The 14180-nt window shown below is 35.2% G+C and overlaps 1 protein-coding gene across 3 annotated transcripts in view; it reads right to left on the bottom strand.

Moving 5' to 3' along the window:
* The window catches only part of SCAF11 (SR-related CTD associated factor 11), a 94731-nt gene extending 80853 nt beyond the window's left edge, over positions 1-13878 (bottom strand). For 2 of the 3 annotated variants that reach the window (XM_074269453.1, XM_074269455.1), the window contains exon 1: positions 13415-13878. The gene's annotated coding sequence lies outside the window, so the exon portion shown is untranslated. Of the gene's footprint in view, positions 1-8077; positions 8155-13414 lie in introns of all 3 variants that reach the window. The other variant, XM_074269454.1, reaches the window with a different exon arrangement.
* Between the last annotated feature and the right edge of the window lie 302 nt (positions 13879-14180).

Here is a 14180-nt window from a genome sequence, read left to right as displayed (position 1 = left end):
GTCCCATGAGATCAATTTCTGGAGCTCTCTCCCCTGTTCCTGCCCTCCTGTCCTCTTATTTCTTCCTGCTTGTACAAAAACCTAACTTACTACTAATCACAGAGGAAAAACCACCACAGAAGTCCAGAAGTGTTTGGGGACCTTAATGTTGACACATAACAAGTTCCCAAGAAACCTTTGTACCATGTAGCCCTGGCTGAATTCTTTGTGAGGAGGGGAGAGGATCTATGATGGTCTTGCCACTTGGGTTGGGGAACTAGAGGAGTGGGAAGTTAGGGATTTGGATATGAATTATTTCATGATTGGGTGTAGTGGGTCGGAAGAGATTTTGGACTTAGCTTCAAGGTCCTTGCTCTTTTATAGGTCTCTATACATCTTGGAAAAGTAGTTCAGGTCTCTCTCAACTGGCATATTTTGGTATAGTTTGAGATGGTTTAGGGAACTTCTTTCCACAAAAAGATACAGCACTGTTGGGAAGCATCTAACAGGATGGAAGAAGTAAAAGTACAACTAAATAATTATGTTGGATATGTACTCATAAAAAAGGAGAACTCTTAGTTGACTTGGTGACTGATCTGAGTTGCTGAATGAGATGAGAAAGAGTATTTATTTAGCCGCTGTGGAAGAAGGGGCAGCTGTCCTACAGAAAGAGGCCTAAGAAGCCAAGAGTTTCTATTAGCTCTCTGAGTGAGGGAGGTTTTGGTTGTTGGACCAAGGAATAGTTTGGGAAGAGCCTCAGTTTCAACTTAGAACCCAAAATGGACTGGGTATAAGAAAAAGGCTGTTAGAACCTATTAAGTCACTTTACTATAGATTAACCTGTGGCAGGATAAGTGTTAGGGAATCACCACCTGTGCTGTAGTTCTGATGTTTCTTGGTGCTGCTCTTGTTCATCAATCCCACTCTGAACGTGGCAGCATTCATCACATAGAATTAGATTAGAGTTATAATTAAGATTAGATTAGAATTCCTTTTGAAGGGGGCAGTTAGGTGGCGCAGTGGATAGAGCACCAGCCTTGAATTCAGGAGGACCTGAGTTCAAAATTGGTCTCAGACACTTAACACTTCCTAGCTGTGTGACCCTGGGCAAGTCACTTAACCCCAGCCTCAAAATTAATTAATTAATTGATTAATTTTAAAAAAAAAGAATTCCTTTTGAAGAAGGAAAGAAAAGTTGGATATCCAGCTTTTTGTATGCCTCACCATTTCACACACTCTCCCCTTCCCCCTCCCCCCAGGCCTTAGTACTGACTATGAACTGTCCTGTAAAACAGTGGTGGCACACTCAATTAGAAACAGGGGTCACTGAAGTGTACATAAGGATCCTTGCAGGCTACATGCTGACTTTTTAAGATGCAATATTACTAAAGTTTTACCATATTTTAAGTTCTTTTGTTAAATAGTTTCCAATTAGATTTTAATCAGGTTTGAGCCACACTGGAGAGTGCATTGCAACTCTTGGAGCCACATGTCTGACGCCTCCAAAGAAAGGGAGAAAGCTTAGACTCCACATTTTTTATTTTTCCCTCTAATTTCCTTTTTCTTACCTATGACAGGAAAACTGTCTAGTCATTTAAATGGCTGAAAGTCCTCCAGAGGACTATTAATAGAACTTTGCCACCAAAGGGTAGCATATGCTAGGATTAGTGATTTTCTGATTCAGTTTTCCTGACCCTGATAACAACTTCCTCCCTATCCACAACACAACCTGATTGGCTCTAACTTCCCTGTCCCAGCTTCTTGAATCTGGGAGCAAAAAAAAGTGCCTCTCAAGGGTGGATAGGTTGCTTAGGATTACATAAATTGCTGTATCCTGTTGACTGACCAGATAAATTTCCAGATGAAGATGAGGGAAACTGTGTTCAAAAACACTAACGGTCCCTATATTCTTACTGCACACTGTTTTGTATTGGGCAAAAAATTTTAGCAATATATACTCAACAACCTTTTTTTTTTTTTCATACATATGCTGATAAGTACAGAAAGCTTTATCTACAATCTCTAAAAATTTATATGTTCACATTTTTATACAGCAAATCAGATATTATTGGATGACCTGAGGAATTATCTGAAATCAGTACTGCTTTAAACATGATACTGTTGTCCTTGCAACACTTCCTAAAAGTTGTGCTAAAATAACTTAAAAACAAGTTGGATCATCCAGAACTAAAAGTGACCAATAATTATATGCTCTCAAAATAGATTTTTTGAGAACAATAAACAAAGTAATAGTTGTTTGTAAAAAAACTTGAAAAAAAAGTTTTCCTTATTCTTGATTATTTTATTTTAATAAACAGAAAAACCTACTTATTTTTTTTAAAAATTGTCATTGTTTATCTCCATAGAGCTGAAACCAATGACATTTTTACACATGTAATTATAATTTCAAATAGAGCAAATTCAAATGTAACTTCATGGGATGCATTATTCAGATCAATAGACCTAGCTGTACATTCTATCCATACCCACCACCAATCTTTCCATTTTCCTCTGTGTAATAATGACTTAATGAGAATAACAGAGGTAGCAGTTGTGACCTTACTGCTACAAAAGCAATAGAAGCAGAATGTTAATATTAAACACATAGATAGGCCTTTGCTTTTATGGAAAGTTTGGTATAAGTTAAGGATTTGTCCAAATTCCCAAAGGCAATTTAGCTCTTTTTTTCTTCTCTTCAACTTCTCTGTACAATTTTTGGCCCAACTGGTCCATCTATACTATCTGTCTCAGGCATCCAAGTACTATAAGATGTTTGTACAAAAGTATGTTGAAATCTGGGAACCACACTTCAACCACTTGGTCATTCCTATGTGGATGATCAGGTCAAATTTTTTTCAGTGATTACAAGTATTTTATAGGAGGATCTGCAACTTTCTAGGACTTAACGCCATTAGCTCAATGTCATCCACAAACAATTATCTGGAGGACCTTACTATTCACAGAAATTCATTCTTCAACCTCAACTTTGTATTAGATCTCCTACATCACAAAAGCATATGTATTCCTATTTGATGATGCCTTATCTAATGTGCATCAGAAGTTTGTTGGATACCATTATTTCTGTTGCCATCTCTTCCAAGGAAATCTACGAATACCTTTGAGGATGCTCTTTATTTGACTAATAAAGAGAAGACTAAAAGATTTTGTATAGATGGGAAAGATGACAAAACAAGTTGAGAGTTATTAGATGTTTTTCTGATCACCTTTTTTTGGTATTGATAAGGCATGAGATTTTTCTATAAGACTTATCTTGTATTTTCCCCTTCAGATACCTTCAAGCTCACAAATGACCTTTTAGCATTGAGCTCCATATATAATTAGTGCAAATAAGCTGCTTTCCTTGTATCTGATCTCTTTAGTACCATTTGTACTTCAATAAGAAACTCAAGGACACCCCCAAATGTGGGGATTCTATAGCCTCCTTAATACAGGTAACAGTTTTGCTATAATGATCTTAGAAATCTTTTTTTTTCCATTTGTCTCATATTAGTAATCTTTCTTACAGTTTTATTCCTGAATGTGCTTGGGATAAAAACCTTTACTTAAGTGACTATCTTGCCAACCTATTTCTTAACTAAATTACCCACCATTGATTTCTCCAACTTTGTAACATAATATTGTTCTTTAATAGTACACTCATGAGTTTACAAATAAGTTTATATTCTAATCTAGAGTTGCCTTGAACCATCATCTCTCTTTGTTTGGTGAATATATTAGATTTTTACTGACTAAGCCACTTCTTCAGTTCTTTTTCTCCAGAAAGTTAGGTGGTATAGTAGATAGAATACTGGGTCTTAGTGAAGAAGATCTGAATTGAAAATCAACTTCAGACACTTTCTAGCTGTGTTAGCTTAGGCAAGTTATTTAATCTCTGCTTACCTCGGTTTCTTCAATAGTGAAATAGGGATGATAATAGCATCTATCTTTCAAGTCTGCTATGAGTTCTATAATAAGTGCCTAGCACAGAGTATAACATTTTATAAATGTTAATGCTCTTCCTCTTGAACTACTTTATATTTAAATGATTTGTATTTTTTCCTCTTTATTTTTTTATACATGCTTCTATAAGTGCTTGGATGCTTCATTTACTGTACATGGAATCCCAGTACTTATAACAGTGCCTGGCACTCAGCAGGAACTATTATATCTTATTTATAGTGGGTAAACTAACTGCTAGATACATTATGTTGGTATCAATATTATTTTTGAGATCTGTTTTCCATTTTTAAATCATTTGCTTAAATAATTCAAGGTTTATGTTTCAATTGTATATTATATACTTTTCTCATTGTTCTTGTTTTAAAAGAATTCTATTATTAGCTCTGACAAATCAATGAAAATTATTCACAACTACTGATTCAGGGCTAACTCTCAAATAAATAAGTCTCTTCCTATCAGTTAATATATGTTTTATTTCTTATGGTGTTATCTTGTGCTCACCATGTGTGGCACATAGCAATTTTCCCCAAGAAAGTGTTCATAATATAGAGAAATGAGGTTTCTGGGAAATCAATGAGACTTTGGCATCTCTGAGTCCTTTTTTCCAGAAACATTTTTTTCCTCATATTACCATACTCAACATTCCCCCCCCACCTTTGTATTAAAATAACCAAGTATCAGAGCATACATTGATTTAATGTGACAATTCTGTTTCAGCAACTGGTACAAAAGCTACACATAAGGTGGTCTTTTGGAAATACAACATTACTACTACTAAAATATCAGTTCTGAAATATATATGATGAACAAATATTGAAGAAATGTGTCTTCTTGCCATTGAACATAGAATAAAAACCATTGACAAGTTCTTTCTTAGTCTCAGTTGTACCCATGACCCATACTTTGGGATAAACTTCTTTCTTCTGCTATTATTTATTTCAAGCATGTCAAGATAGATATGATTCAGTTCCTCTAGCATATGTTCACTTACTGATCATTAGACAAGTTCACATTCAGAATACCAATGATCAAACTAAAGTCAAAATACATGTAAAGCTTTACCATCCTCTACCCTTTGCAATTAGTCTGGCAACTTCACCATACAAATTCTTTGCATAGCATATTATTTTTGTTGCCATCTCTTCCAAGAAAATCTACTAATACCTTTGAGGATGTTTTTTATTAGAGAAGACTAAGAGCTTTTGTATATTTGGGAAAGAACACAAACAAGTCATTAGAATTACTAGATGTTTTTAGGTAGGGAGAGAAAATGAAAAGTAAAAGAGGGCCAATGATTTTCATCTACCCCAAACTAAGAACTGTTTTCTCCCCAGTCACAAAACTGCTCCATCAAAAACAAAATTCTCAGTCACAATAGAGAGAAAACAAAATTTCCCCATAGTCAAGATCTTTAGAAAAATTATAAAGAGCTTCCCAACAATAGCAAAATTAACTAACTAGCCCTAGTTTCACCCTTTATTTCCTCACTGGCCATGTAAAAGAAATATTAATGCGCATTGAAATAGCAAAAAGAATAGACATCAAAGAGGCCTAGATAAATAACTATCTTCCTTTTTTGAAAACTGGAATCTGATAGTTATATTCTATAAATAACAACAAATTCCAAGTAATAATTTTTACACATACAGTACACCAGTTTCATTCAGATCAATTACTAAATTCTCTGCAATTTTACTATCTTTGAAAAATCTGATGTCCCCTGATTCTATTAATCAATAAATGGTTCTAGTTAACACTAGAGGTTAAGGGTAGGGAATATTTACTTGCAACATAGACAACATATTAAAGTCTCAATCATACTGAAAATGGCTTCATTTCAATTTCTATTTCTATTCAAGGTAACTCAAGTTAAATAACAATGTAAAAATCACTTAATCTTTCTCTTTCTGAAGAACAGAAGCAAGCAAACAAGAGAAAAGAGAAACCAAAGACCTAGAAAAATACTCAGGTCAATTCAGTAAGAAAGAACAAACTGAAATGAAAACTAATATTTACAAAAACAATTCCTGTTGATTTCCATCTGCTTAGTTTTTTTTTTTTTTAACAAGGAAACAAAAAAATCAAAGCAAATATCTATCTTCATGGGATTAAGTTGTTAAACATCTCATCTATATGGTGAGAAAATCTAAGAAAAAGTCAAGATTCATAGCTTACTTCATTTTCTATTGATTCTACTTCACTTGATTATAAGAGACTATTTAGCTACTTTAATTTAACAAATTTGGCAAAATTAACTTTAATAATTACTAAACCCATAAAGTTGTTCAAGTTCAACTTTTCCAGTCTGGCCACTGAATTCTAGCATCACAAACATCACAAAAAACATAGAATTCAACATCTTGACTCTCAAGTAACTGAAAATTAGCAAATTTAACTCACCATGCCTTACAACAAAATTAACTTCACATAAATAACACCTAAAATGGTTATCAGATTGTTAAGAATATTACCATGCTGAAAAACTTAAGATTGAAAATCTTCGGGCATAAAGTAATCTTAGAAGCTTTGACTAATACTGTACCCTTACTTCAATGTATTAATCTATTAATAACCAGCAGCTATAAAAGCTATACTTTGAAAGAGAAGTAAATGTTTCCAGTCTTTAGGTATTAAAAAATATTTCTTCAATACCATTATCTCTACTTCATATAAGGAGACATTTGCTTAAAGATTTTAGAAACTAAATTGTAAACATAAAACTTTCAAACACCTAGAATATATATATATATATATATATATATATATATATATATATATATATATATATATATATATATATATATATATATATATATATATATATATATATATATATATATATATACATTTTTTTTTTTTTTTTTTTTTTTTTGGCTAAGGCAATTGGGGTTAAGTGACTTCCCCACAGCTAGGAAGTGTTAAATGTCTGAGACCATATTTGAACTCAGGTCCTCCTGACTTTAGGGTTGGTGCTCTATCCATGCAACCACTCAGCTCCCCCACACCTACCATCTTCTTAAGGTGGCAGGTCTAATAGGAAAAAAATTCCTATACTAGATTAAAATAAAGAAAATATAAAAAAATTTCACTTTTTTTTTCCTTCCTGACAAAGGTAAGCAGCAACTCTATGGCCCAAACTATTTCAGGTTCAAAGAATAAATATCAATTTTATATTGCTACCACTATTTTCCAGCACTTCCATTACTTAGCAACGAAGGATTGGATCTAATATAGGCTACATTCAACCCCTGCTTCTTAAAATTCCAAAAATAAAGCAAGAGGCAAGCCTGATGAGTAAAGTTGTCTCCTCAATACAATATAAATTCCTTAAAGGCAGAGGCATTTTTATCTTTCTCTTTACATCCCCAGTATTAAGCCCAGTACTGACAAATAGAAGGCACTTAATTTCTGCTGATTAATGAATAGATTGATATGACAAGTTGGCTATAATCAGGGCATTGCCTCTGTGCTATGATAAAATATAAGACTTATACATAAAAGGCTGTTCCTTTGTAAAATGGAATAATACATTGTCTAGTTTAAAAGTTGTTTAAAGGGAATTGGTCTATAAAACACAAAACGCCATATAATTAATCTCACATCAATATTTATTTTTAAAAATCTAACAATTAGAGCATCCAAAAATTTAAAAGTGCTATATTGTATGAGTTAGGTGTTTGGTCACTAAATATTCAGCTAAAGAATATGATTTGAATGCTGTAGAACAGATTTTAGATTGGGCATGGCAATTTATTAAAAATTTATTAAGTTCCTATTATGTGCCAGGCACTATGTATACTAAACAATAGGTAAAAAACAGCAACAACAACAAAAAAAAAAAAAAAAAAAACCCAGCTCCTCCTCTTAAGAAGCTTAATGGGAGAAATTATATTAAAACAACTGTGTACTACATACATATAAATATATGTGTATATATAGATATATATATATGATAAATGGGAGAAATTTTCAAGACATAATCAAAATAAATAACTGAATTCAAAGAGGGGATAGGGAAAAGACACTCAAAATGAAAAGAAAGGATAAGAACCTATGATATGGATTTGGATGAGGGTAAGAAAAGAGAAAGAGTGGAAACTGCTGTTCTGGAGGATAGATGGAAAAGAATGCTACCCACCTGTTATAGAGAAGTGACAGACTTATATGTAAAATCCAAAAGGCAGTTGCAGTTGAGTGACATGTTTGGAAGCCAGACTGAAAAGGGTTGAAGAGATAAGAGAATTAAAATGCTTAACAAATTAGGCTAGCATCAACTCCTATGAAAATATTAAGCTAATATGCTGCCCTTTAATTCATGTCATGCTATCATTAACTACCCTCTTAAAGTACTACTCTTCAAGGCAGCTGATCATCCCCTAACTAGAATTTAATTTTCTGTGAATACTAATATGAGAAAGAATCAGAATTTTCCCAAAAATCAAGAAAAATGTAGCCACATCAATAATATAATATCTACATATCATTTTTATTATAAAAGCAAATTAAATTGTGCATGACTGTTTCCTCGCAAAACCATAGTGACCACTCTAATATTTTTATGCTTTAGCAAGTGACTCAAGGTTTTTAATCTGCCTAGATAAAACTCAGCAGTCTAATTTCAAGGCTCATTTTTCCCCTTAAATTTCACTAACCAAACAAGTCAAAATAGATCTATTACAAAAGAAACATACACATAAAAATTTTAATTAACACTCAAACTAAAATTTCAGTAAGCATGTTTTGACTGTTATTCATCAATAGTAACACAGAACTATTTAAGTCTTAGGTTTGGAAGGAAACTTAGGGGTCACTTAGTTAAAGTTCCTTCCCAATGAAGGAAATAGATCTGACATATGAGTTATCCATACGCTTACCTAATTTTAGCAGCTCACTACTTCTCTATTTCACCATTCTTAGAGTTTCCTAGCATTATTCCAAATTCTTTTATTTCCTTCCCCATACAGATGCCAAATATTGCCATTTTGAGTTCTACAACATCTCTTGCATCCAAATCTTTCTTTCCACTCACAGAGCTTTCACCTCTTGTCAACTGGAATTTTATAACAGCCTCCTAATTGGTTTTAGGACCCCAAGTATCTCACTACAGTAGTCCATTCTATACACTACTGCAAAGGTAATTTTGATTAAGCATGGACTCTCCTCTTCAAATCAATTCTAATGGTTTTCTCTTATCTCTAGGATAAAATGCTCTGTCTTTGTACACAAACTAACCCCAAGCTCTCATCAACTTCACTGGACATTTCTCCTACTTCTACTCAGATCCAGTTAAACAACCCTTTTCTTTATCCTCCATATGACAGGCTATCTCCTCTCTCACTCTTTGTACCAGACATCCCCCCAAGTATAGAATGCACACATGCCTCCTTACTTTTGTCTTCAACCTCTCCTCCTTTAAGATATAACTGAAGCATCTTCTGCATGTTTTTCCATATACCCCAAGTGATAGTACTATCTTGTTCAAACTACCTTATATTTTATTACTCTCTCTATATTTGTATTTATTCACCTTAATTTTTTACCCCCTAGCACAAAGCAGGTATAATAAATGCTTTATTGAGACATGGTAGAGAACTCAAATGGTCATAAATTGAGCCTAAATCTATCTCCCTATAACTTTCATTGAACTTCAAAACTGAAAGTAACCTCATGGAGCCAAACCACAGAAAAAGAACCTAATCTATAAACAAAAACACCTATATATTAAACCAAACTGGTGTACTTACATTTGAATAAAAACACATCTAATGTTCTGAGAATCTTCACATAATAGGAATTCAACAAGCATCTATTAAGCACTATGTGTAAAGTACTGAAGATACAAATCCAAAAATAAAAGTCCCTTCCCAAAAGGAGCTGACATCGTATTGAGGGGATATAACATGTACTTTTTGTGAAGGGAGCTCAAATTTGCAATTCATTTATGTTGGGAACTGCCACTTTGAAAACTTTTTCCACCAAAGCAGGTCCGAAATTTACTATGTTAGAATTGTCATGGTAAACTGAGAGCTTAAGTCACTTGTCCATGGTTACATAGCTGAACTATAGGTCTAGGATTTAAATCTAGGATTTAAATCCTCATATTCCTGACTCCATAGCTAGCCCTATTATTACTACCTATAAATATATAGTAATTTCAAGTGCAAGAGTCTACAATCTACAGTTTCTCTTATCATGTAGGCCAAGAAATTAAGCCTCTGTCCATAAGATAAATTTTCTCACTTTTAAGACTGGGATAATAAAATGTTTTAAGATAATCAAGTAACTTAACACTTCTCTTATTTAGGGAATACAGGATTTCATCAGTGTGGGTATTCTCTCCACAAAGTAGGATCTTGATGATGAAATACCCTAACAAATGTTCAATTACATTAATCAATAATCATTTATATAATAGTGTAAATTTGGTAAAACATTTTCTTCATAACAAAACTATGAAGAGCACACTTAGTCTTCTTTTACAGAAGAAAAAACTAAGGCTGAGAGACTTAAGTGATTTGTTCATGTTCATACAGCAAGTATGGGGAGAGTACTGAGACCCAGGTATCCTAAATAATGTTATTCAGACAATAAAGAGAGAAAACTAGGTTTATGTCTTCATCTATAGGAGACCGTGTTTTAGAACAGAAGAAAAACAAACCAGAAGGATTCAGGGATTAAGCTCAGTTAAAAAATATTAACTATTAAAAAATAGTGCCTTATTAATAAATTAATAAATTAAACAGCACACAAGAAATGTCAGATATAAGCAATAGACTTTACCTTCCAGGCCCTTAGTCCCCACATACTTTCTGACTTCATATCCCTCCATCTCATTATCCTAAACCCCCAAAGTATTCAATCTAATATTACTTACAGTAGAACTGAATCTAATTTGAGGGTAAAAATGAAATCCAATTTTCTCAGTAAATACTTTAAAATTTTATTTCTCCCACTTTACACCTGACTTTTCACTTCCATATTTTTTTGTACTTGAAAAAAAGGTAGAGCTTTAGAAATCTGAACAGAAATCACTGAACCTTTGAACATTAAACAAATAATTGCATTTGACTATTTGTAAATTATTTCATTGGAGTTGTAAAGTCTTGATGGTTACTAGATTTTGGTTATGATCAATTTGTTTACAGAAATCAGTTAAAATTACTGACCTTATTTAGAATATAGTGATGTTATGTCTTAAGAGAATAAAGAGGAGACTAACAGAAATGTTTACCCTAATGAGCTTATAGTCTGCAGTGTAAGATGAAAAGAATACTAAAGAGGGCTGTGATAGCTTCTTTGAAACATCTGACGGATTATCTTATAGAAAAAGGGGTCAGATTTTTTTTTTCTATGTCATCCCATGGGAGAAATGAGAAGTTATGAAGACTCAAGTTGAGGCTTTACTACTGGAAAAACTTTCTAACAATTAGAGCTGTATAAAACTGAAAGGAGCTATTACAACATTCCAAGCAGAAAATGGTTGATCATTTATCAAATAATTGTAATGAGGATTCCTTTAATATGAGTTGAACCAGATAGCTACTGAGTTCCCTTGCAACTGTCAAATTCTATGATTGTGATGACTTCTATAGTAGGTATTAAAGTTTAAATCTTAAAAACAATTTTACACAGTTAAATTAAATTCACTGAGGTTATCACAAAAAGTCACTACCCTCTGAAATTAAAGGACAATACATGATTATTAAAATATTTGATACATAACTAGTCTTTAGTTGAAATTAGACCCACTTCTCTATTTCTTTATATTGTCAATAAGATGTAGCAAAAGGGAAAAAATGCAGATAGGACATAACTAATCTTTAGCTGAAATTAGACCCATTTGTCTATTTCTCTATATTGCCAATAACAACGTAGCATAAGAAAAAAAATTCAGGGAGGACTCATTTCATTTAATCAGTAGTTTCACTTTTCTCCTACCAACCAAAATCAATTTCAGGAATAGTAAAACTCTGATAAATTTAAAATATTCTAATGGAAAATGCTAACAAATGCTGAATTTATCAGAAGGAAAATTCAAAGTAGTTGTACTAAAAAAAAGTTTTACAAAATTATCTAAAATTAGAAACCATTAAATTTAGGATGAAATTCTTTTCCTTCCAATAATCAGTTAAGATTTGGATTAATGTACAGCAATATATATATATAGATGTGTGTATACATATATACCCAACAAATTTTTTGAAATGAAAAAATTTACTTTTATAACATGCTTCTTCAATAACACGCTTTAAAGTTCATAAAGGATTTTCATATTAAAAATCTTTACTCTTAGTTTGGGATAACATTCTCCTTCATGCAAAAGCAAAAATTAAATTACAAACGAGAAATTAATTTCAAATATTTTGCATACTGGAAATTCCTAACAGGACCATTCACACTCTTTAAAGTGTTTGCAACCTCCAAAGGATATCAATTCTATTTTGCTCTAATGGGCTTTTTTTTTTCTTTAATATTGTTGGCTTTAACAAATTACAGTAATGTCTTAAAATCTTTCTTTAATCCAACTGCATAACATAAATGATAGTAGTGGCTTAGCCACAACCTTGAAAAAATAATCCATACCGATTTAGATATAAACTGATGAGCTTTAAAAAACAAAATATTTAATTTTGCAAATATGTTCAGCAATTAATTCAGAAGTTTTCGTTAAGAAGGCTATTAAAAAAAAAAAAAAAACTAATATGGATGAAAAACGAGAAGGAAGATTCTTTTTTTTTTTTCCTTTAAGAAAGGATAAGGCTTCCAGCTTGGAGGGGAAGCGGGGTATAGAGATCCCAGTAAGTTTAGCAATCTGGACCTTTTGTTATCACAGCAATGAATCAGCTAAGCAGTAGTTTGAGGTGGGGGGGATGAAAGGAAGGCAAATACACACTGATGCTTAAAAGTTCTTCGCCTACATGGAAAGGTCAATGCTTAAAAGTTTGGTTTCTCAGGAAAACTAGGAAAATATCGACGAATTCAGCATTAAAAGACCCAAAGTCAAACGCAAAAGCAGTCAGCTTCCAAGGAAAACGAGGAAATGGGGAGGGAAAGAGGTCCGACTTTGGACCCGCTTCTTCTTCATCCGTCCCCCCACACACAAATACCCCCCCCCCAGCTACAAACGCTGCAAGCTTGGGGAGGGGTAGGGGATGGATAGGCCACAAGAAGGAAATGGAAGGAAAAGGGTGCTGGACAGACTCCGCGTACCTGCAGGGGAGCCTGCAGCCCGCCTAGCGGGGGGGAAGGAGGGACGAAAGATAAATGGTCCAAGTTTTCTCTCCACTACCAGCAAGGTGCCCAGAGGGCCGCGCGTGGAGCAAAAACTTTGCCCCCGCCCCCCAATCAGCTTCTATTTCCTCGCTCCCTCCCCCTCGGCCGAGCCCCCGCAGATCCTAAGGCCTTCCGAGCGGCTCACTCTTTTCCTTCCCCCTCCCTCTCACTCCCCCTCCCCCCCCTCGAGCCCGATGTTTACCTCAGGCTGCAGGCTAGGCTCCCGCTCACAGCGGGGTGGCTAGGGTGTTTCCTCCACTCAAGTCTCCCGGTCACCGTCACTCGGTCACCAAGTTCCCCAACATGGACTCCTCCACTTCCACTGTCGTAAGGTATTCCGGGGACCGCCGAGTCTCCGGTACTAAAAGCTGCACGAACTGGGCCGCGCCGGAAGGAGGCGGCGGCGGGGTTAACAGGGACCAAAGCAATGCTAAACCTCTCAGCACCGCGGACGCCTCTGCCGCTGCCTCTCCTCGTCTTTCAGGGCTTTCCTTTCCTGGCTCTCCTTTCCCTCCCCCAGCCGATCCCCGCGGACTGCTCTCCGCTCAGCTAGATTACCACATGTCGGCACGCGGCAGCAACCGGACCTGGCTTCTGCCCACTCCGCGTTTGCTCTTGGCCTCCGTCTTCCCGTTCTGCTAGCTCTACGACACCCAAGGAGACCGCAGGGCGGCGCTGCGACCTCGACTAAGGATAGCGTGGCGAGCCAACGTCGTCGCGTCACCCAAACTGGGAGCGGAAGAGAAGGAGCGGCTGAGCGGAGGCTTCTGGGAACCGTCCGCGATAGGGGAGGGGGGAGAGGAGGGAGGAAAATCGCGCTTCCTGCAGCTACGTACGCTTCTGCCACTGAAGGGCCTTCTACGGATGCTGCACGTGTCTGTGTCTGGCCCTGGCGGACTGCTGGCTGGAGTGGATCTTCCAGACCCGAACGAGATGGTCCATGGGGGCAGGGAGGAGTTTAGGGAAAC

The sequence above is a fragment of the Sminthopsis crassicaudata genome, chromosome 5 (genome assembly GCF_048593235.1).
Source record: "Sminthopsis crassicaudata isolate SCR6 chromosome 5, ASM4859323v1, whole genome shotgun sequence".
Lineage (NCBI taxonomy): Eukaryota > Metazoa > Chordata > Mammalia > Dasyuromorphia > Dasyuridae > Sminthopsis > Sminthopsis crassicaudata.
The sequence above is the reverse complement of the archived record's forward strand: the minus strand, read 5'-3'. Positions and strand labels throughout refer to the sequence as shown.